The sequence below is a fragment of the Thunnus thynnus genome, chromosome 19 (assembly GCF_963924715.1).
Source record: "Thunnus thynnus chromosome 19, fThuThy2.1, whole genome shotgun sequence".
Classification (NCBI taxonomy): domain Eukaryota; kingdom Metazoa; phylum Chordata; class Actinopteri; order Scombriformes; family Scombridae; genus Thunnus; species Thunnus thynnus.
The window spans coordinates 17,536,566-17,562,473 of NC_089535.1; the positions used below are offsets into that span (position 1 = coordinate 17,536,566).

The window sequence follows — 25,908 nt, forward strand, 5'->3', positions numbered from 1 at the left end:
TATTATCCTTGTCATGTGGAGGCCTTCAGCTGAAGAAACACTGCACTACAGAGCTGCTACAGAAGATATTTGACAGCAAATAGCTACTCAAGTTCACTGAGAGAGAGCACTATGTAGCCAGGCTTCTGTCTGCCTTCTATGATGAATAGTGTTGGCTGTGGTGTGTAAACAATTCATGAACTTAATAACTACTGTATTTAGAAAGTAATTCACTTTTTTTGGCTTCGTGCAATAATTTGGAAGGGAAGGGTTACTAATAGATCTTAAAAACTTTAAGGTTATTGATATCTTAAACTGCACACTTGCAATTTCTTTCTGGGCCATTCTAGACATGCAATTTAAGATCTTCTTATTCAAACTATATTTATAAATGTTGATACTAAAGAATACAGTATTTAATACTTTCTATCAGTGGTGTTTTTGTAACAGTAGTTAGTCAATAGACCTTTAAAGCATTCAAGTACTGTAATATATGTGCAAAAAAGCAGCAAAAAACTAAAACTATGCAAAATGTAATTTCTTTCTTTTTAACTACGTGGATTTTAAAAAAAAATCTGCCATTAAAGTCTCTTTCCTGAAATTTTACATTTAAATGCATTGCTACATTGCTATTGTACGAGTGTATCTGTGATATTTCTGCTGACTCTACTGAAACCACAGCTGCATAACCCACAAGTACAGCACATGTGTTTGTTCATGTGTCATATCGCTTTCCTTTTATTTCAACACCTGCATAACTACTGGTTGGTTTAAAGAAACAGCAATCTAGCAAACTGTTTTGCAAAAATGTTTTTGACATATAACAATGCTATGCTGTGTTTTCAAACTGCAAAGTTTAAAGTCCATGAGCATTAAAACAATAAAGCCATTTAATGAGTGACTAAACCTAAAATCTTCCTTCTTCACTGAGACTTTGCTCTTTAGGGAAAAATCTTAATTAGAGAATTGAACATAACTCACTGAAACCAACTTTGCACACATACATACTGTATAATGCTTACATACCTGTGTGTGTGCATGTACTGAAGTGTATGATCCATACACACACAAACAAACCATTGACCTGACACAACCTACCAAAGAGACACAGTACAGCATACTCTACAGATAAAGTCTGACTAGAACTACGCAGAATGAGGAAATGTAATTAAGTCCTCTATGTTAACAGCCCTATTCATTCAGCAGCACTGAAACAACCACAAAGTTTACTCCATCACTTTACGTTACAGAGGGGGCGGTATGGTTAACCTTATGAGACAACAGACTTCCTGTTTAGCTTGGAATTATAGTGACAGTGATGTCTGTATGTTAGCTGCACAGAACAAATCTGCAGTACAGTTACTGTTGCCTAAGAAACAAACAGCACATACCTTGTTGCATCTATGTGTGTTGTGCCTGCCTGAATTTAATAATTTAACAATAATAAATGCATAACACAAGCACACACGTTATTTAACTGCCGCCATCTGTGTAACTGCAGTCTTTAGGAGGGAATCAGTGGTTATCTCACTGTTCCCAAGAGTGTCATGAAAAAGCTGTAGTTTTCTATACACCTACATGCCAACCAGCCTTTCAGCCAATAAATCAACGTGTCATGTATGTCAATCATCAATGTAATGATTGACATGCAATGTATTCCACATGTGCAAGAACAGAACATCAGATGAACATGGCTATCTTGACATAAAGCTGCTAGTAAAGTAGTAAGCACACAGACATAAAATCCATAGACATAAAAATCCTCTCGACGGCTACAGTAGATTTGGCAGGGCATCACAAATATTATGCCAAAAGAGAGCAGTGAACTGCAAATATCACTACAAAACACACGGCAAATTTGGCTAGAGGTGGTGCCACTCATTAAATGGTGCACCTAAACGCTTCTGCATGTGCTCAGAACTATTTAGCTAATAAGCAAAACCTATAAATAGAGCGACCAGCGGGTTACCTTCTTTGGTTAATATTCAAGCAGGAAGTAGGTTGGATGGATATGAATAAATCACGAGTGAAGTCACAGGCTAATATTCCATGTCAAAGGAGAGCATGACTTCCATGATTTTTGAGTACCATCAACAATAATACTCCACTGTTCAGGTGAGCCCTGCTCTGTAAAGAGGATCCCACCCCCTCCGGAGGATGCTCTGTTCCCCTGTGCCACTACAGAGTGCTGCTTTCTTGTCCCCTCCCTCTCTAATGACCACATTGTGCTATATTGTACATTTGTCCAATAAAATCCTTAACCTTGATTCGCTAACACTGAGTAAGATTGTGGTCTGTATCTCTATCATCAAGAACCTGATGCTGAAAAAGAGCTATAGGAAACATATCTGAATCCTTGCCAGGACAGGCAGGCTGAATGTGGCATTAGCCTTCTAATTCAATGTGTCTGAGCTGATCTGTTTTTCATGCAACTTTAATTTCATTTGGAAAATAACTTGCTTCTCTCGTTGTGTGGGTCGCTCCATTACAGTTAGCGGTAACACGCCTTGCTCTTTTGCATCCTGAAACGGACATGTCTCGAAGGAGATGTTTCAGTCTGATGGGCGCACGGCTCTGCCAGTGAGGGGAAGTTGTTCAGACAACCCATTTCCACACTTGATATTCTGCTTTTTCCCCTTGACATCTGTTATTGCCCTGTAAATCGTTCACTGCTTCTCTCTTTGGGGGTCTACATCCTCTCGTCATCATTAAGCGATCTATAGCGGATAGCGGTGCATTCCAGCGGAAATAAAACCTGGCATGGATTCCCAATTAACAAGCTTCTACCATATCGACCCCCCCAATCAAAATGTATCTTTTTACACTTTGTGGGCTACGTAGCAAAGGCGTTGTAGCAATGATGTCAAAGCAAAATCCAAAACCAGCAAATTTTCACATCAGCAAATCACCACTGATGCTGTCAGATTAATATTCAAACTTACTGTACTAAAGCCGGGAGACTCATAGGTAACAGCATGGTAGGGTGGGTGTTACACAAATAGTATTGATTCAAACAAAAAAAACAGTTGATCTTCAATCTATATATAAAATCAATATCAAGAGTCACAATTTAATTCAGTTTAGACCAAATTGCCTTGGTGAACATACTGACAACTCACATACTGTAGTGACAAACATTCTCCCAATCACCAAATATATTATTGATAGGGTATTTGATAAAATATACTCAGATTTTTCTGTCATTATTGCGGCAAAAGATACAAAGAAAGAGCAGTACAAAACTTACAGATTATGGTAGATTAACTCCATAATACTTGTCAACAACATGATAAACCATTCTTTAGATACTGTATACAGGATATTCAGATGAAGTGTAGGTTGCAGCAACAAATAAAGCCCAGAGGGGCAGTGGCAGAACAGACCATGTAAAAGTCCTGAGTAGGATGGAAATGGATTAAGGTCTGAGCCATTTGGAGAATAATCATGACACTACAGCAGAGAGAAGCAGATCAACAACAATACAAATACTTAAATCAAAAAACCATAATGTTTACCAGGAGTCCGACAGACTGATGTAGATTAGATACATGACCTGACAGACTAACCACTTATTGTACCAGCCAATGAAACTGCAACTGTTATAAAGCTTAAGTAATAAGATATTGGAGGTAGAGATACAGTAGCTGTCTGATATCAAGCAGTTGCTACAGAAGTAAAAACAATAATTACTCACTTCTCAATGAAACTAAGAATTTCAGCACCATGGAGAGCAAACATCCCAACAAAATATGATATACAGCAAAGTTCTCTAGAGTTCAACAGATCAGATCAGAAAAATAAATAGGTCTATCAGCTAGGAAGAAAAAAACCCACCTAATTTTATATGGATTCAACAGCTACTACAGTCACAGATGGTAAGTCTCAGCGCCCATTAAATGCACATTTTGATCAAATGTTTTGAGTTACATAATGTGTTACAACTCAGAGTATGTGATTACATCACTCTTAACAAAAAGGCTGTCGTCTCTCAAGATACAGGGTCTCAGGGGAAAATCATTTTCTCTGCTTTGGAATAAGCTTGCTGACAGAAGCAGACAGTCTCAATATTTAGGTTCAGACACAAGATTGATGCATTCACACAACCCCTAGTTAGTCATTTTAAAATTGTGAGGTAATTTACTATTTTTCAACTCTTAGTTTCCTTTAATTTTAAATGACTTTATAACAACTTTTTTGTTGTAAACTCAACATTAAATGACTGAGGAAGAGACAGCACCTTTTTCCACCAACAGCAGTGTCAACAGATTTTAAAGCAGTACAAGACATATTTTTCATTGATTAAAGGGCATGCTGTCACACATCCCATACATTACATTACATCCCATATTTATATACACAATTATAGGATACATTAACTGGAGAAATATTTTAATAAACATCAAACAGAGATATTCACTCTTTGATTCAGTTTGGCATCCTCTGCCTGTGTGTGTTTAATACCACAACACAGAAAATGAGAATGAGCTGTATGCCATAAAACAGCAAAGAATGAAAAATCATTTTTTGGCACCAAGCAATTTGTAGATAGGACAAACAGGCAGTGAGATGACTTATTGATTCAAGCAAAACATACGGATGCACACTAGAAAATATTTTTGCACACATACACTTGCTCTCCTGTCCCTGCTTTTCTTTTCACAACTACACACAAACACACATAGGCAGCTGACTGAGCGGTGGCTTTGCTTATGCAAGTCAGCCTGACACTGATGTGTGTGCTGGAGTGACACAATGATGTGGCTCCAAAAGATCTCAGGAGAAATATGGTGAAGCTCCGCTGCAAGCCCTGTTTCTCTGCTCATAGTAGGCATACATATGGATGTGTGTGTGTGTGTTACTCTGTTGCATCCTGTGCTTTATATCCCCATCCTCCCAGCAAGGGCAACAAGCACGGGTGGTTACAGCTCAGTAGCTTTGACACAATGTATACACAGAAGTATGTGTGTATACATTAATATCTTTGATTTATGTGTCTGTGATGTTGCACATATTCACACACATACACTAGCACATGATTTTATCGGTACACTGTAATACTGTACATGCAATATATATATACACAAACACATATACATAGATAGATAGATGGATTACTTTTTTTTTTACCCTATTTAAAGATGAATTCTGCAGCTTTTTGAATGTTATGCAAGTTGTTCCGTCTGATTGTTGCTGATATCAAGTAAAAATTGAAAAAATTACCATACTGAAGTGATAAAATTATATGGCATTGGCAGCAGACTGCATTTCCAACCAGGTTAAAACCTGCAACTAATAATCTATCAATTTTGTTAATCAATCATTTAGTCTAAAAAAATATGAAAAACAATAATAGTCTTCAAATAGCTTTTTTTACCTGATTGAGTCAAACAAATCAAAAGGGTTTTCAGTTTACTATCCTCACATTTGAGAAGCTGTGTGTTTGGTGTTTTAAATTTAAAAATCACCTAAACTGTTTATCAGTAATAAATTTGCCATTTTATGTCTAATCAACAACAACTCATTTCAGCACTAAAAACAATTACAGATTTCAGCTTTAACACTTGAAAAAGAAGTCACGTACAGGTAACTGTGTCCTGATGTGTTATATTCTGTCGCCTTCAGCAAAGGCACTGCAATATGCAATATGATTTTGTCAACAGCTTGCAGGTCTACAGAGATATACGTGCTGTTTTAATAGTGATCCTCTTCCTCCGCTAGTGTGTGTGTGTCAGCTTGGACTGGTGTGTGTGCAGCGGAGAGAGAGTAGAATCCCATAAATCCCACTTTATTAGATAAACGTCCTAATCAGATAAAGAAATCTCTCACACCCCACGCACACACATACAGAGACCCACATAGCATCTCGCTGATAATCTCCATTACCAATTACTGGGTGATACGCCACAGCTTAACATGAAAGCAGCAATTAATCTACTAACACCGGTCAATGGGTCATTGTAGTAGAGCGAAAAATATTGCTTGCGGGCAAACATATGCACACACACACACAAAGCAAAAATATCATTGTTTTTAAGTGTAAGTATAAATTTTTCCTAATTTCTCCAATTCAGATGTAATTCATGTTCTCTGTGCGTGTGTGTGTGTTCTCAAACTCTGGTGCAGAACTCAAAATTAGTCCCAAGACTTTTTCTTGTGGGTACCTATTAAATCAGCACAAATACTTGCTTTAGGCCTAATGGAGACAGATTTACCTACAGCTCTTTATGACAAGTTTTAAGGACTCCTGTGCAACCGTGTAACCTACTTTTGCTATTATTCTGGAAAGGTTGCATGTATGCTGTATTTAAGCAATTATCTACCTCACACTTACATAGACAATGTATTAGCTGCTTGTCAGTCAAAAAAAGAATTTCTTACTGGCAATCTTTTACCTTTTGTTAAAGCTCTGCCTCTCTGCTTCCTCCTTTTAGTGACGTGAAGGAGAGAGAAAAAGAATATTATATATACAAATATATATAATAGGGCAGACTGAGATAGATCACGTTTTTCAAGGCACTGACAACTAACACAAACAGACATTACACACCTCCAAGAGTTGGCTGTATTCTTCCTGTTTGTTACCAAAGCGAGTATAGCCAACAACTCCTCATCTGCTCTGCCTAATGTACTGTATTAATAAGGAAGATGAATGGAGAGACATAACAGTTACAGATGAAGCTCATAATCGCAGCAAGCCTTTCACTTTGTGTACAGTAAACTGTTAATAATTTACTATGAGCTGTAACACAGAGATTTGTAACACAGTGATTTCATTGTTGTGTTATCCAGTGATTCTAAAGAAATAAAACAGAAAATCAAACCATTTTAAAAGTAATTTAAATAACGTACACAAGTTATAATTTATAATACGCTACAGCATTTACATTTTACAAAAGTTTGTTAATTATTTTTTCCCTATTGGCCCAATGAAAGTGTGAATAGTCTTAATAGGCCTATTGGGAGAGTGGAGAAAAATGTCCCTCCATTATTCCTGCTTTAAGAGTTTCCCGGTACAACCCCAGTCTTGTATTGCTTTTTGGATCACATGGAGCTGAGTGCCTTGCTCTACGGCACGCTGACAGTAGTTTGGTTCAATCAAATTTGTTGAACTATACTGGGATTTAAATTGGCAACCTCCCAGTCATGATCCAAACATGGTCTGCTTGGTTTAAATAAGTAGCCCAATCTTCCAGGAAGTCTGAATGAGGTCAAGCTATGGTTTCCCTGATCTAAGCTCTTTTTGACACAGTAAGCAGAGCTGGGACATGAGAAGAGGAGACAGGGGAGGGCTGCGTGTGTGAGCATGTTGGAGTGAGTGAGTGAGTAAATGAGTGGGAGAGAAAGTGTGAGACCGATAGAGACAGAGAGAGAGAGAGAGCTGAGAGTTTGGCTGGGGTCTGTGTAAATGGGTTATCAACATGTGTACAATATATGTGTCATATTGCTGTCAATGTGTGTGTGTGTTTGTGTGTGAGAGAGAAGAGAGAGAGAGCGACTGCGTGCGAGGCAGATCTGAGAGGTGACATTCAGTGAGTCACAGTAGTAGAGTGATAGAGCAGATGGGCCTCCTATATCTAAGTGTCAAACTGAGCACATTCTCTTCACCCATTCTCCAGTCACTTGTTCAGTGCCTGTACTGTACACGTACAGCACCGTGTAAAGGTTTTAGGCACTTTAAATGTTTAGATTCTTATCTAGGGCTGCAACTAATGATTATTTTCATTATCAATTAATCTGTCCATTATTTTCTCTATTAATTGATTAGTTGTTTGGTCCATAAAATGTCAGAAAATGATAAAAATGTCAATCACTGTTCCCCAAAGCCTAAGGCGATGTCTTCAAATGTCTTGTTTTGTCCTGACCAACAGTCAAATGTTTACTTCTGAGACGCTGGAATCAGAGAATTTGGACATTTTTCCTTAAAAAATGACTCACAATGATTAATCAATTATCAAAATAGCTGGCAATTAATTTTCAATCAACTAATCAATTACATGACTAATTTTTGCGGCTCGAAATTCCAGTGGTGGGTTTTTTTGGTGTATAATGCCCATTGGAAAAAATCATGGTAATGGAAAATAAACTATGGTTCAGGTATAGGTTAGGGTTAGGAAACAACACCTGTGGACATCTTGCTGTATGGCCCCCAAAGAGACCTCATCTGAACATCATGGAGTCAGTCTGGGATTACATGAAGAGACAGAAGCAACACAGAAGAGCTGTGGCAAGTTCTCCAAGATGCTTGAAAAACTGTGAGGAGAACTAGTGCTGTTTAAAGGGCAAAGCCTGGTCACACCAAATATTGATTTCATTTAGGTTTCTTCTATTTACTAAACTTTGTATGAAGTTAATTGATAAATAAAAAGTATTTATAGCATTATTTTTATAAGCATCCTAACTTTACTTTAAGCACTTAAAACCTTTGCACAGTACTGCGCATGCATGTCATAATTTTGCCAGAGAAATGCAATACTTGCATATTGTAGCACATTCTTAACACTCCTTGCGTACATGTCCATCACCACAACCTCTTCCTGGTAATTTCATCACCACATAGGCAAGTGAAATGGAATATGCAGAGAGCGGACTTCTAAAAGCTTCCCTCTATAAATATGGCCTTCACCCAGTGACACTGAGCAGTGAACTGAAACTGTTGGGAGACACAAGGCTCAGATTTGATCAAAATACCGAGGAAAATGTTGATCAGATGCTCTTTAATCAATCACATGAATATGTTTAAATGTATTCTTCAAATGAATGAATGTAAACTGACCATTAGGTGTTTCATGTATACATGCTCATGGAGAACTTTATGTCATCAGATCATTCATAGTTTTGCAGCACTGATAAGCAAAAGATTAAAGTTAGAGTCAGTCATTCTGGGGAAAGATTGTTGATATTTGCTACTAAACACCCAAACAAATACATCCCTGCATTCGTGCTCCTTTAGAAGCTCCGCCCCCAAATTCATGGACGACCAAAAGAGAAATATGGCAGAATACAGAGCAACGCGTCAGCTGTAGTCACTTCTGTTCCTCTCACACTTTCCACTCATGAGCGGAAAAAAAAAAAATCTTTTCATGTGAGCACAACAGTTCATCCACACTCTCCGCACTTCTCACTCGACCTGCATTCAGCGTCTCTGTCCACAGAAGCAGCGGCCAAACTGCCTTCACCGGGCTGACTGACAGCAGAAATTTACTGAACCAAAATAGTTTACATGTCGACTCCACAGGAAGAAATCAACAGTGCTCGTGTTTATTGATTCATTGATACGGTTATGATGATTTAAACAGCTGCCTGCTCAGATTACGCTTCACTAAATGTGATATAAACAGACTCAGAGCGTAAAAAAACGTGAGGGGTCACTGTGAGACTGTCTCGAATTCAGTGTGGATTAATACTTTTAATAAAATGGAAGCGTATCTGTACCGTGAGAAAACACTTTCTATGTGAATTGTCCACGGCCTCTCTCTCTCTCTCTCCAGTTTGCCAGCCCTCCCTCCTAATTCAATGGGTGCTGGAGATGGGAGACTGTCATGTCCTCACACAGACAGCTGCTCTGTTGACTTCCCCCGTCCCTTGTTGCTGATTGGACAACTAATGTTGTATGGCTCGCTCCAAGCTGCTGTGTGTACATGCCCATTTACAGAGCTAGTGCTGTGTATGGACACCAGATTTTTTTTAACAGTGCACACACAGTGGGGACAGCTAGCGGACCATGAAGAGATATTTGCTGATTTTGACAAAAAAGTGTACTGGATTAGAATTGCTGACTTTACCTTTAATGTTTTTCGTTCAGCGTCAGCACACAGTAAAATAAAATAGGTTCTTTGAGGTTAATTTCTATTTGTAGAACAGGGATTCTGTGTAAACCCACACTAAGTGGTTTACAATGCCATCTGGATCCCTTTCTCATGTAATAAAAATGTCAATATTTGATTTTTAATTCTGTGAGCAGAGCAAAGATGATAAACAAACCACTGTGTGTGTTCTTCACTGGCCTGCCTAATTAAAGAAATATTGCACTCAATCTCTGAAAAAAAAAAAAAATTATCATCATGGATTGAACAACGTACTTGTATTAACTCTACTCTACAGTAATTTCACCATTTATATTGAGACAAAATTCAATCAGATTCAAGACAATGATTTAAAAAAAAAATTACAACTTTCTAAAATGTACAAAAAGGAATTTGTCTTCATTCAAGAAATCATATTTTAAAATTCCATAGGATTTATGGGAAATTAATTCATCATATGCAGTAGCTATATTAAGCAACAATGCCATTACTCAATAAGCTGAGAATGCAAAAAAAAACAAGCCATTCCTCCGGAAATCTCGCTATTATTTCTGTAGGTTCCCTAATACATCTTGTGGTGAAGGCTGCCTTTGTTCCATTGTAAGCTAACCACGCAAAGCCAAAGTTCAAGTTAACAGTGACTTGGGAAACTAAACCCTGCATAGTTCATTTCAGGTTAGTGATGCAAGCCGTGGTGCAGGAAACCTTACATGGCCATCTCTCACACTCTCTGCCTCTGTCTGTCTCGCTGTCTCTCTCCTTGTCTGTCTCTCTCTCTCTCTCTCTCTCTGATCTCTTGTCTATGTCTCTCTAAGTTATTCCTGGATTCCACACTGAAGTGAAAGGAAACAGGAGTGGCTGCTGGCATTTTTTCTCTGCTAAGAAGCACTCTTCCTCTTGTAACACAGACACACACACACACACACACACACACACACATACACACACACAGTGAATATTCCTGTGTTGAAAGCTTTGTTCCTAAACCAGTTGGAAAGATGTTTCCTCAAACATGTTTGTTTGACGAAAGCCATTCTTGTTCCTGCAGATGGAATGCAGGGGGAGTGTGGGTTTGCATGTGCGCATGTGTATATTTGCATATGTGCATGGCAAACAACACAGCTGAAAATGAGATACGGTCAGCTGGATGGATCTGAGTCAGCAGTGCAGATGGGTCCTTTATTATTGCCATGTTCACGAATATTAAAAACAGTAGCGCACGCCTGCTATCTGCTCTTTGTTTTGTTTCTCCTGCACCACAGTACCACTGGGACTCTCCCCAACTCCCTGTTGTGCTTACTGGAGCCTTGGCAGCCAGCTGCCATATCGGCCAATTAGGAAAGCTTTTACTAAAGCTCCAGCCAATTGGATTAGTGCTACATTTCCTTTCCAGATGAGACTCTAAATGTGCTGCTGTATGCTAGAATCTGAGAAGTGGGAGGCAGACTCCTGTTTCGCTGATAGGCACCGGGCATCAAATACGCACAAATTGCTGAGGCAATGGCAGCAGAGAGATTCCCCTTGTGTGTGCATGTGTGTGTCAGGGAGAGAGAGTGTGTGTTGCTCACCCTATTGTATGTTCTCTTGTTACTGTGTGTGTGTTACTGAGACTCTAAACTGTTTAAACCAAGAGCATAACATAAGGCAAACCAGAACCCGAGCAACCAAGGGACCGTGATGCTGCTCCCAATCGTACACAACACACACACACATTGGTGGGTTTAAAGAGATGACAGCAGCCAGAGAAGGGGAAGAGGACAAACTTAAGAGTGAAAAAAGACAGAAACCAGACATTGTAATCTTCAGAATATAATTGTTGCTCTTCCTGAGGTTTCTTCCTTCGTTTTTTCATGTTAAAGGTTTTTTGAGGGGAAGTTTTTCCTTATCATCCATTCCTTATCAAGATCTAAGGATGCAGCTGGTGTTTTGAGACTTTAGGCTACATACAGGACTTGACAGGAAATGTAATTAAATAATGTTTATTTACTATATATTCATTTATTTATTTATTTATTTATGCTATTATCACTCTATTATGTCTGTGACTGTGTGTGTGTGTGTCTTTGCCATGCATGCTTGGTGTTCTTATGTGTTGCAAGTTCTATATGTATCGTTAATCTGGATATCTGTACTCAAGTAACTTTCATTAATGGAAATTAAAATCCATTAAATCAATCCAAATCCATTTTGAGTGATTCAGTCACCTGTTTAATACCAGGAAAGCCACCAAACAGCAAATGCTAAATAAAAAATGGTACTAAGCCTCAGGGTTTGACATAACCCATGGTCAGGTGGCCCCAGGCCAGTAAAAGTTTATACAGGGAAAGTTGGTTGGCCAATCAGTCTGCAACGATTTAGAAGATTTTTCAAGCCACATGACTGATGAAATGCATCGTGATTCGCTGAAATTCACGCGGGGAAGGCTGCGCTCTTAACCCGCTAGGCTCTTACCAGTGAATCTGATGGGTCACCACATACAGTGTATTTGGTGATGAAGAGAGGCTGTCTACTTTCGTGGAAGCAACAACACTGTGGGTGGAAAACAGCGACTGTTGTATGTTTCGTACAGTTTGCCGGCTAACATGCTAGCTGGTTAGCATTCTCACTGCGTAGTTACATGTATGTCTTCTGTGTGACTTTTGACAGCAGCAGCCTCTGCAGGAGACACACAGCTCTCTGTTTAAGTGTTAATCACCAAGGTTTATAAACAACAACATAATACAGTTTAGTTAAAACCAACGAAATGCTTGCTGCTAATCACCAGGAATGTTTTTATGACATTATTGTTGGTGTAGTCTTCATCTCTGTGGCTCCTGCCAGCTTTGTCAACAGATGTTGCTCTGTCTCCGTTTGTTTAACTGAGGTTAGTACAGGTTTACACCTAAAGTAACTAACCTGAGGTTTAATCCAGAGTGAACACAAACAAATGCCATTATGTTCTTACTCTCACTGTTCACTGTTAGTACATATCTGCAGATCATTTATTTAGTCTAACTGTTAATGTTGATGTTGTTAATGTTCATTTGATTAATTGTGTTTATTATCAAGGTCATTCATACTCGCCAAAATATTATTATTATAAATTCTGTTCCCTTCTCCTTATGTATTTCATATTATCTGGCTTTACACAAAATATGAAGAAAACACCATTCATTTACTGATCAATATGTGCCTAATTTTATATTTTGCATATTTGTGTAATAAATCAACATTACATATCAACAAATAAAGGAAAACAACCAAATCTAAAGCGAACCTCACTGTTGTACCTGTTATGTATAATAAATCACCATTTTTTGGATATATGGAGGTAACGACTCAGGAATGCTTGATTTAATGAAGTCAATAGAAATAAGTCTTGGATTTTACTTTGTTGTCCTTTTCATTTTCACAAAAAAGGAAATAAGAGAGTGTATCAAAAGAAATAACAAGACAAAGATGAGCCAAATGTCAATAAAAAGGGATGAGGAGAGAAATCAAAGCGAAATACCAAGAGAAAACAACGCTCGAAGGAAGAAATGCTGAGAGACAAAGACAGATTGTGCATCTCGAGCGCACAATACTAACTCGCTCTCCCCCCTCCTTCTCATCGTCTTATTTTTTCGATGCTGATAGAGAGTTCACTGCCAAGTCAGTGCTTACGAGAAAGAGTCTGTGAAAGTGCTCATGGCAGCCTGGAGCATACACACTCGAGTATACAGGTACATACACACTCTTTTACACGCACATTCTCGATCTGCCCTATCCCTGGTACTCTGCTGACTATGTAAGGCTGCCGCTGGATGTTTGTCCATCACACTCCCCAGAAAAGAAATATAACTACACACACAGAAAGAAGCAAAAATGCAAAATCAGACGCACACACACCAACAGCAAGGATATAAACTCCATATCTCCCTTTCTCCTACACATTCACAAAGTCCACTGTATGCAGCACAAGAGGAACATTATACGGCTGCAACAAGCAACAACTAAAGAAGTCTGTGTTTCCAATCTCTAAATCAACTCTATCTATGCATGTGAAGCAAGGGCTGGGCATTACAACAAAGGCACCCCACATTTCTACTTGAGCGAGGCAGGTGTGGCTGGGTGTATTAGCAAGGGCGACTCCTGCACATGAAACTGGGTGGTGCCGGGTGGAGCAAACAAAAATAACCCAAAGGCAACAGGCCATTAGTCAAGCCCAAAGACCACCAAGCACAAAGAACTGATAAACTTCTGAAACCAGCACAACCCACAGCAGAGAGCAGTTAGTAGATCAAAACAGAGGCTAAATATATACAATTAAAAAAAAAAAAAAAAAAAAAGCAAAATCTGCAATATTGCTGTTTCAGCACTGAGAAGAAGTTTGGAAAGTTTTGCATGATAGGCAGGTGTGAGAACCTTTTTAACACTGGCAAGCTGATACGCCTGTTGTGGTCTTTCCAGTTGTCGTGAGACCAAGAAATAATAAGGTGTTCGTTTACGATTGCTGCACAGGTTTCGGTATGCCAACAAGCTGGTTCAGCAAGAACAGAGAGCAGATCAGCATTTTTTTCTCTCTGTCATTTCACACACGCGTCCACACGCTCATACACACACAAAACAATGGTTAACTGCAAGAGGAAATAACAAAAAAGTGCCTTAATGACTTAGTTTTAGTTCCCTAAAACAGTGCCTCGAGAAAAATATAAAAGGGGAAAAAATATTGAATCAATTATAATAGACAGCGCATAGTAAACAAACAGTTAGACACATCGACTAGAAGGACCTGCCATATCATAACAAGAGCAGGGAAAAATATTTGGGCTAAAAAGACCTCAATGGTTTTACATGCTACTGGTATCTCGCAGCACAGTGCGGAAGTGGGCTATCAGACACCTGCTGTAAAAGATGAGCTATACGGTCAAACCGCCACCTCTGGTCTCCTCATCTTACTCAACATCTTATCCATAACGTTAACACCAAAACATATTTCCGAAAGCACTGAGTGAAAACACTGTCAACTCACAACACGAGGAAAGTTAACGTTTCATTACGTGTAAAGTTCCTCTTTTTGTTTTCGCCACCAGAAAAAAAGCGAAAGCGAAGACGGATAAACAAATAAAGAAACAATTAGGCTACCTTTAAAAAAAAAAAAAAAAAAAAGAAATGAGATAATGTGTTTCAACCTACAGACCTCTACCAAACCAAGACCAAGCGCAAGAAAAATAAAACTCCTGCCACTCTCTCGGGATGAACAGCGCTGAAAGACGCATGTAAAGCCGAAACAAAAACTGGGGGGAAAAAACCACAGCTAGCTATGAAAAGAAATATCAACCAACTTACGGTGTTATCAGTAAGCTGTTGAGAGTCCGTCACTGCCGGCAAAACATAGAAATCCAAACGGGCAAAAGTCCGAAATGAAAAGAGCCGATCTGAGCTGTCAACGTCCAGCCGCAGCGAGGAGAAGTCACAGACTGCTGGTGCCTTGACAACCGGGGCAGCGAGCGCAAGCCCGGAGCCGCCTGCTGGTTTCTCGCACGAGACGAGAGAGCGAGATCCCTGGAGATGAATGGTGGCGAGAATGCGCATGCGCGGACCGGGGTTGATTCATTCCGGTAGAGTAAAAGGCTGTAAAAACGGCATAAACACAGCAGGGCAAAGGAGCTGAATGTACGTATCTCTTTAGCCAATTTATTGAATTTAGTTTTTTTCCGGGAGGAATAGAAAAATGTCAGTGACGTAAACAACTGCAGATCTGTGGTTATCAATTAAACCTATCCATAGGCTATATTTTCCAATTAATTGATTAATTGATAAAAATGAACCCCAATACATGTCAGAACATAGTGAGATGCCAGTCACAAGAATCCAATTTTGTCCGTTTAACAGAAATTAACATAATCAGATGGAATCATAACATTCTTGGACATTTTTTGCTTGATACATGACTTAATGATTACTCGTTTATGAAAGCTGTTAAAGGCTATTCTGTAGATATACTCGACTAAACAAATACTTGTTTCAGCTCTAAATTTTTACTTTTTTTGCTAAAACAATAAGAGAATGCGCCTAAGTAGTTTAAACTGAACAAAGTGGGGTAAAAATGTGCGATATCTACAAAAAAATGGGGAGAAATCACAATAAGAAAGAACCTAGAAGTAGGCTATATCTTGACCGTGATTCTCTTTCCATCCAAGAGCAGCATATACCCTATTACAGACAGTCTTATAAATAATTCAGCAATAAAAGCTTGCCTCCGCTTGCACCAGCCCCCCGCCACCGCACCCCCCGCATCCCGCGCGCGCACGGCGTCAATCTATGCAGGCGTTACCAATTAAAACAAATCTCGAAGCGAAATTAAGTTCAATCAATATTCTACTTTAGCAAACGGCCGTGACCGGTCAGCCAGATCAGTCAGGGATTACAAGGCTTCTGTCAACTATCAATAGCCTCACGTGCCTGCATGGGGGAGAGAAAGGGAGAAGGGGGGTGAGGAGTGGGGAAGGGGGGGTATGAAGACGGTGCAGTGCAACCAGCCGATGATGCCGTTTGTCCTGAACCGGAGGAGAACAACCGACGACAAATTTAATCCAAGACATGCTGTCCCAGAGCCCCGCATCTGAGCCGCATCCTGTCCTGATAGAGCTATAGTGAGAGGGGACGAAAGCAGTAAAAGTGTATAGCCAGGGGGGGAAAAAAAGCAATTTACCTGCACAACGCTCCCGTCTCAAGCCTGCCGTTATTACTTCCCACTCAATGTGGCTTTCAGCGCTGCCGCTCACTCCGAGCTGCTCTCCGCCGAACGGGAATTTAGACAACGGGATTTGTTCACGTGGTCACGCTCGGTGATCCTAATTGGCGGAGCGGCCCGAGCCTCTGCTCGCTCGCACCTGTACGGTGAACAGTACAACGGTGGGTGCAGTGAGACAGACAGGTGCAAGAGGAAGAGGAAGACACAAGAAAACAAATTGGTGCAGGCTATTTTCTTCCTTATAGCTTTCTCTCTTTTTTTCCTCCCACACTGTGTGTGTGTGTATATATGTGGGTGTGTGCGCGCGCACTAATAATATCATTCATGGCAGTTGGGGTACTTTCCAAATTTTTGAAAACCTAAAATGAAAATGAGTAGCTATAGGTTTATAGAAATCTAATAAATACGGGTCCATGACAGATAACAATCTAGTCGCAAATAATGACATGAGCATAGTTTATATTATGAACCACAATCAGATCAGAGTATCATTAGACTATTAGACTAAGGGCCTGTTGTCGAAAATGTTAGTTTCCTTCTGTGCAAACATTTGATCAGCGTAACAGCATGATAAGATAATACAGTAAATATACTTACAGTAAGTACAGTTATTGGAGCTTACTGTTTTTGTAGGTTCCTGTTAATGATTGTAATTAAGATTACTTCCATTCAAAAGGTGGTTAGATTATATAAAAATTGGATTGTCGGTACCCCTGGCTACATCCCTGCTTATGTAAGGTAGTGAAATGCAGAGTTTAAAAGCTGGAACTAGAACTAAATGTTGTAAATGTGTGTTTGTTTTGAGAAAATTGGACTACTGTAAGTAAAATAAATCTTGAGTAGCGTATAATAAGAATGAAAGGGAATTTTTAAAGAAAACAAGGTGTTCTGACCTACTTTTTTAATGCTTTAAATCTGGTAGGCAGAATGTCATAGCTTCAGATAAATTAACAGATTCCTCTCAGTATTTTTGTAGAGCATATTTTTAGCTTAGATCTCAGATGAAAATGACATACTGGATAAATGGATTTTGGAAATGATTTTGTGCTTCAACAAGCTCTGTTAAAAGTCATACCATGCATAGCTCATGTTTTTAAACATAACTCCAAGGTCTGAGTAACTTACTGACATTGGAAAAGAAGAATAAGACTTCCTGAATAAAATACGCTTAACCAGCTAACTAACAAATTTAGGATATTAGAGATAAAGATTTAGAAATCATGCAAATGTAGCTCTGTGGATAGTTTAGTTAGGGCTTGAGCTTCACTGCTATATCATATTGTAGCAAAGAAAGATCTGTAGATGAAGCCATAGTTTATACCACTGTAATAATTTTAAGTATCATCTCTACAAAACGTTGACTTCCTTGTATTTACGTGAAAATCTCATTACTTTGTCATGTGACACATGGAGAATTGTCTTTGACTCATCTGGCAGTTCATTCAAACATCAAAACATGCACACACACACACACCACATAACAATAATACAGAGAATGTAGGTGACACAGGGTCAGCAGCAGAGCCGTGCCCCAGGAAGGATACCTGTTTCCTTTTCCTCTGAGGCATAATGCTGTTTATCATCTACTCCCATATCTAAGATAATGGAGGTGAGGTTAGTGGTTCTCCACTTTCAAGTCAACGTATTAGCTTTCCATGTACAGTCATTATGTCCCAGTCAGCTCACTTTTGACCAGTTCCTCTGATTATGTTCAAATTCCTGCAGCTATGTCTCATCATTTATTAATGGAGAGCACATTGTGTTGTGTAAGTACATTATGATGAGATTTAGAGCAGTCTCCTGCCATTATTCTACTGGATTTAAAATCATTTGTACTCCCACTGGTCTGCCTATCACCACACATAAATGCACACACACTTTGCAACAACATTCAAAAATGCTATTTTCTATATTATCAGTCGAGGCTTGAAAACGAGACAGCAGCAAAATCCCAGAATATAGCCCATTCCCCACTTTTAACACACGCACACAAGCATATCGTACACATGCAGTTATTCATCTACCTACTGAGGCCACAGAATAGTAGCAGTCAATGGCGCGGGAGTATTTTTAGATTTCATGTGGGTTGCAGATGCTGCTCCTCTGAACCAGGTCACTGCAAACATAACAGTGTTTTCACAGTAACATTCAAGGTCTTTGTTTTTTTTTTTTCAGTTTCCCCATCGATGTTTGCCTTCCCATAATTTATGTCTATTTTTAAAGAAAATTTGAAGGCATAGATCCTCTCCTCTCCTCTCCTTTCCTCTCCTCTCCTCTCCTCTCCTCTCCTCTTCTCTCCTCTCATCTCATCTGTGCTCATATTTCGGTTTCCTTCACTGGTCCTGGCAGATTAGGCCAAGACACTCAACTGGCCTCCAGGCTGTTGGCAGTGATATGGCTCTATGTTTTCCCCCCACTCAATTTTGGCCTGAATTAAAAGCATATTGGGTTTTTTTAGGGCAACATAGGGCATTTATAATTGACTACAGTACGAAAAATCTGACACAGTTGTAGTTCCAACTGTTGGAAATTTGCAGTGACTCAATTTGCAAGCTTGTGTATATGCTATATATCACCAAGACAATCAAATTCCGGCCACTCAGATAAAAAAAACACACACACGCTCTTGATGTAGGTTGGTATAACCAGTTGTCCAAGTTCAGTATAAGCTTGGATGTTACTCATGTTCCCAGACTGGAGGGGCTCCCTAGGTTTCGGAGTCAGGGGGTGGAGAGTTATTATCTAGGAGAACAAAAGCTGAAGAGCAGAGAACAGAGCAACTTTCCCCTCCTTCTGTTTCCTTCTATCCCTTCCTTCATCCGCCCCCATCATCTCTCCAGCCCCACCCTGCCCCCACCCCCTCTCCACACACTGACACAAACGCCTGCCATCTGACACCTCTCTGAGGAGTTCTTTTTTAGAGTTGTCTTCTAAAACACACACACACACACATATGCACATTCTTCAGTGGTTGTGAGGAAGAGCTCGTATGTTCTCGGTCCAAGGCGGAGAAATGGGCCAAATAGCATAGAGAGAAACAGACGGAAGCACAGACAGACAGACACCCTCTCAGCACATTATGTGCACTTCAAGAAAGAGGGAGACGGAGCAGGATTGAGAGGGACTTTCTATCGGTGGACCATAATGTACTGTAGGTCACAGCGTGTGTGTATCAACTGTTGGTCATTTGGTGTGATGCCACCTGGCTGTTTGACCACAAGCAGGACAGAGGGAGTGGTGTGTGTGTGTGTTCATATGTGTGTATGTGGAGTCTTGCTGGGCCGGACAGAACTTCGACGGGCAGCAGATGGTGTTGCCAGCGTGGCATGGGCATAAAAGCAAGGTGGACTCACACACATGGACGCACACAAGTACACACAGGCTGTCCTGCAACCAAGGTTGCCAGGAAGAATTTTAACAAATACTAATCTGAATGTCATATTCCACCAGCCTTTGTACTTATTTTTATCCTTCTAGTTTCTTTACTCTTTTCTTTGCTTATTAGCACTGATAATTATGCAGCCCACTTCTAATTTATTTCTAATTAAAAACTTTCCTCAGTATATTATGGAGCAGATGACATGTCACTGTCAACAAAGGAATAATCTGTCTGTGTAAGAATCTATAAATGAACATCATTCAAGACAGCACAATACTGGTGTCAAACAGGTGACATGCAGTCTTTGTTTTAAACACCCAATATAGAGCAAGTATCTCTTCTTAAAGAAAAATCTCACACTATGACATCTATTATACATAAACGCACTAATATTTGCACATATGCATACCTACACATACGTAAACACAAACATTGCAGATGCACAGCTAGGCACACACACACACTTTCAGCAGGCTGTGGCTGAGCAGCTGTCTAGGGAGTGGACGACATCTCTATTGTTGGAGTGTGATGGATGAGACGGGAGCTTTAAATGCTGCACTGTGGTGGACTATAGACTGGGGGGAAAAAATTTCCTCTAGACACACTGTGTACCTTCATTACTGCAGTTGATGGAAAAATATGTTTTGGAGCAGCTTTTTGAACAAGGACATCCACCCCTGAAGTCCTTTTCCATCTCATGAAAGGTGAGGACAACAGCCGTCAAATTAGGATCACACCGAATGAGTAGATGATGACATGACACCTCCACAATACTGGCATTGTATGAAGGAGATGGATTTGCTTTGAGAGCATGTATTTATGTGCTTTGGAAGAGTTGCTTCATATCTGGGCTTTCGATCAGTAACTCGCGGTCATTTCTCTCTCTCGCTCTGTCACACACACACACACACACACATAATCACAAACACACACAATGTGGTTGGTGGGTAAATAATCCTGTCGTATGAACATCTGTTGTCAGTGACAGGTGACGGTAAGGTGAGACCACATTGTTACCCCCACCCAAAACCTCACACAAATAACCAATACACACACACATACACGCACAAATAAAGCCAGTAATGCTGTGTGCAGCTCAAGCCTTTGGCTGTCAGACTTGATCTCAGTCTTTCTGTATGGGTGGTGACAGCATGACATACACACCCATCAAAAGGCTTGACACTCTCTTTTGTTGACCGTAATACTCCAGGATCTTCAAACCAGCACACTGTGAAAAACACAACAGCAGCCGTTCCAGCTAATAATCCAAACAAATAAGCCTCCTTTCTTAAACTGAAACTCACTGAGATATAAAACACAAGTGTTATTTTGAGATCAAGATCAGACAGCTGTGGGTTCATGCCAGCCTTGATAGCAAGTGTCTTGAACAGCATGTTGACCGCCTTCCAGCTCCAACATTGTTCCATAGCTAACCCTGACCTCTGACCTCCCTGTGCAAGGGTGCAAGTGAGAAACAAAATTATCCTTTGGGGACCAATAAAAGATAATATATCCTCTAGGCATCCAGAAGAAATAGAGCCTGACTCGGACTGAGTTGCCATTTCATTTACAAATGTGAATTAATGCACAAATCAGAGATGTTGGTGATGATGCAGACTACATAAGTAGGCTTATATTTTTTAATTCTTATAAGTAGTAGTCAAGTTGCAGCCAGACAAGACACGCTTTGGCAGGGTGATGTTAGTTGTTCCAAAATACAAACGTGATCAGGCCTTCTCAGTAAGAACATTGCACAAGCTGCTTAAAAAAAAAAAATCAGGCTAACCTCTTCAGTCTTTTCTTTTTAATCACTCCCCTAAACCTTTATGAAGCAGCGCTTACTTTGTTTGGCTCTATATTGACTACTGTGATCCTGTATTAGCATTTTAATATCTGTTTATTTTGTTACACCTTTTTTGTTTAGATTTTCATCATTTTGCCCACAGTGCAGTACCTGCCTTTTATTCTTGTCACTATGTGTGATACTGAAAAATGCTACAAAGAGCTGAAAATGTGGTTTGACATTATTATAAAATCATTGGTACATTTTAAGGGCTTTCAAGGGAGCTAAAAATTGGAACAGACACACACGCAGACATGCACCTGTAAGTGCACACCTGCCCCATTCACAAAGGCTTGGGGGGGAGTCAGTAAGAAATGGAAACACACAGATGCTAAGTGAATGTACTTTGACTAAAACAGACCGCTGGCTGGATGATGCAAAGCAGTGAAACGAGTAACCCGTGCTTTAGTCGCTGTTGCATCTGACAGGCTAGTGAAAGCCAGCCTGGAGGTGTCTTCGTTTGGCTTTGCAAAGTGCTGCTCATACGGCATCCCGTCACATGTACAGTATGATGACTTTAGACTTCACACAAGACAGAAAGCAAGAGAAGGCAGAGATACACAGCAGCATGTTTAGACAAAGAAAGCTGAGCACATACATGTTAGCTCTGACTGCAGCATTGATCTCGACCTTGACGGATATCGGTTACTGTTTAGATCAACGAGGGACATCAATGCAGCCTGTTCAACCTCTACTCCACGCGCTCAATCATCTCTTGTCAACCACCTGCCCGTTCCCTCCTTCCTCGTCCTACATAACATCTTGGTACTTTCATCTTCCCCCATCTTTCCATCCTTCCATTCAGATCTTTCCTTTCCATCTCTTGAGATTCACTCCAAACCCTTGTGTCTATGCTTCTGCTATAGTACTTCAAAAGCAGCAGAAATGAGGAGAGAGCCACTCGGGAAGAGAGAGAGACATATAGAGTGTTTTCCACATCTAAACTGTGTATTGTTTATGAATATAGAATCCCCATTTTATATATGTTCCCTTTTTAATTAATATTCTTTTATTAAATAAAATGATTCTTGTATCATACTGACTATTTGTATTTACTGCTTCAATAACTGTTTTAGTGAGCAGTTGATTGGACGGAATATAACGGGATGATCAGAATAGTATGTATGAATATATCATATTTATAATGGCAGAAGATGAGGCATACAAAAGTCTTGCATCTATTTTGTCTTGCATGTGTGTGTGTGTGTGTGTGTGTGTGTGTGTGCATGTGTGGCTCTGTTATAGGCTACTTTCAGGGACAAATTTCAGACAGAAGACCAGTTAAATGGGGACAGCTTGTCATGGGGACATGGCTTTTGTCCCAACTGGGGACAAAAGCCATGTCCCCAATCAGACAACCCCAATAGGGTTAAGGTAAGTCTCCAGGAAATGAAGTAAATCTATTTAATGTCCCGAAAAAGTGACCGAGGACAACGTGTGTGTGTGTGTGTGTGTGTGTGTGTGACTGTGTGTGTATATATAAATGTGTGTGTGTGTGTGAGGGAGAGAGACAGAGAGTGTCTGCCTAAATCCTTCCATCTGTTGAGCAATAACAGACCTCGCATTAGGATCAGGATGAATAGAGAAAATAACAAACAACAATATTCCAGCTCACTGGTTTCCTGACTGTGGAGGCGAAGTTAGCACATGACTCAAATATTTTGTCTCTTACCACTACATCACTTTGGTAAATTTTTAAACGTTACAGTAATGTCAGTTAAGCACAGACCTGCCCCGCTTGCATTTATTTGAGATGTTTCAGCAAGGGGCACTCCAGGCTAAGTGTTAGATTCACACCTGCACACAAACATTTCTTTGAAATACGCAGATGATTTCATTCTGAAAATATGTAGTTCGGTTTTGACTCATCAAGTCTAAGACAGTTGCATCACTTTTAATGGAGAAAATAATTACATTCTAAGCCAGTCATTACTTGTATGAGTCTGTTTGTGTCTTCATACGTAGTTGTGATATGGTTAGGATTAGGTAGCTCAGGGAAAAATACACATACTGGGCTTTTAAGATGCTTTTACATTTTAATTGGGAAGCAGTTTTTCCCCTAGTGCACAAAGTATGACTGGACAGCAAGATTCAACTCTTGGGTCAAAACTATTGCGTTTTTTAAAAGGAAAATAAAAATCAAAGGTAAATGTCCTCAAGGTTTTAAATAGAAGTGTCAACCACCACCCAAAAATTATAAACTATTTATGTAGAGTCTTTCTGTGTAAAGGGTATCCATGTGATTTAAAGCAATTGTCTTCCGATAAAGTTAAATGAACATTTTCAGTTGAAATAGTGGAAACATATGGAGCTGTAGAATATTGCAAAGGGTTATGTTATATTTGAGATGTTTTGTTGCAGAATGTCATACCTGATTTCATCACCCAACATGTTTTGGTTTATCTTTTTTTTTTTTTCTCCTCCACAGTTTGTAGGAACAACATCAAAAGACAGAGAATCTTTGTGTTTTTGACATTTTCTTTTTATTAACCGCACTTTCAACTGTGCATCATGTTTCTGCAAAAGGTCCAATTTTTGTGCAAAGAAATGTTAGAGCTCAGACTTACAAAGAAAGCTCTCTTGGGTTATATTATTTGCATTCAATCTTGGATTGTATCAGAAATATAGATTTGAATAAACCCCGACATGATGATCCTCAACAGGATATATGCATCAATTGCAGCAGTATCAGTTCACAAAGTGTTTGATGCAGAACTCATCAGTTAAATGCATGGCTTATGTTTACACTGTATATAGGAAAAACTACTCAAACGCTGCACTTCATAAGCCTCATAAGTCAGACTGTATTGGTATATTTGCCATGTTGTAAGGAAGAAATGATGAATGTTCCCTATGAATTTACAACATATGTGATGCCAACTGCATCAGCTGATGGCTTTGAAGAATATGTACACATTGGAACCACATTCATTCAGCATACTGGTGTATGTTGTTACAGATCGTCAAAAGCCATGTTGAGGGGAATATGTGAAGCAGCGCTGTGTTGAGTGCCGTGGCGCCGTGCCTCCAAATGAAAATGTTCCAGGTTTTGCTTCCAATCCAGGATATGAAATCACCTTGGGATCATAAAATATGTTATGGTAATTTGGTCATGATCATGATGGTACATTTTGCTCATACCATGGCACCGAACCACTGTGGTACTAGTTAATATTGTGCCATTATGGAAAAACTAGCACTTTACCGTCATACACTAGCATATGCAAGTGTATGAAGGTAACTGCATTCACACAGATACCCAGTTTAAGTGTAAAATCTATCATCTCATTATTATATCTAAACTCTATGCACTAAACTAATAGAATAATTTCTGGTGTTCTGGACTGTTGCTGAGCATAATGTTAATTGTGTGCGTGCACATTTAAGATGTCTGGTATGTGTATCGGTGTGTATTTTAAAGTAGGGTATTACAGTAAGAGCAATGTAAATCCCTTGGACTTAGATCCAAAGGAGTTATGCGTGACTGACACGTCTCTGTTTGTAATACCCTGTCTTACTCCCCCGTTCTCTTCCCTTTTTTTTTTTCTAAGTCATTTTATCTCTCTGTCTGTCTCTCGCTCAAAAACATTTGCATACATCTCTGCTCTCCCACTTCCCTAATGATGGCTCAGACTCTGGATCCTGGGTACTATGATGAAAATGAGCGCAGGATATTTACATCTTTGGGGCTAATCCACTTTTAATGTGTCTCAGGCCCTTAATCGGCTTGTTTTATTTATGAGTCTGGCATGTTGGGTTTAAAGGTGTTAATTACAGTTCAGTTTTAGAGAGGCAGCTGTCTCCTTAGAGAACATGCAGCACAGAGAGATGTCTGTGTGTGCATGTGGCCGCATATCTGTGGATGGGTGGGTGGCCCTGTGGAAGTTTAAATGTGGGCCTACACATGCAACGTTTAACTAAAATCACGATGGAAAATATTTGTTTTTTTTAATCAACACACATATATTTTATTCATGCAAGAGTGTGTGTACACAGACACACACAAAGAAACAAATACCACTGATATTTTTCATTATCCTGTCACTGATAAAAGAATTTTATTTCCTTTGCGGTTTATTACTTTTAAACATCTCTATATAGACTTTTTGTCAGTTTTGTCTTTTAATTTAACAAAAAAAAAACCTCCACAAAAGTATCAGTACCTTTCACATGATTAAATTTAGAAGCA

The 25,908-nt window shown here is 39.5% G+C and overlaps 1 protein-coding gene across 7 annotated transcripts in view; it reads right to left on the reverse strand.

The window, feature by feature from the left end:
* The window catches only part of strbp (spermatid perinuclear RNA binding protein), an 84,576-nt gene extending 68,014 nt beyond the window's left edge, over positions 1-16,562 (reverse strand). For 2 of the 7 annotated variants that reach the window (XM_067573718.1, XM_067573722.1), the window contains exon 1: positions 15,090-15,283. The gene's annotated coding sequence lies outside the window, so the exon portion shown is untranslated. Of the gene's footprint in view, positions 1-6,371; positions 6,404-6,526; positions 6,608-15,089; positions 15,284-16,455 lie in introns of those variants that run through there. The other 5 variants (XM_067573721.1, XM_067573720.1, XM_067573724.1 and 2 more) reach the window with 5 other exon arrangements.
* Positions 16,563-25,908: the final 9,346 nt, after the last annotated feature.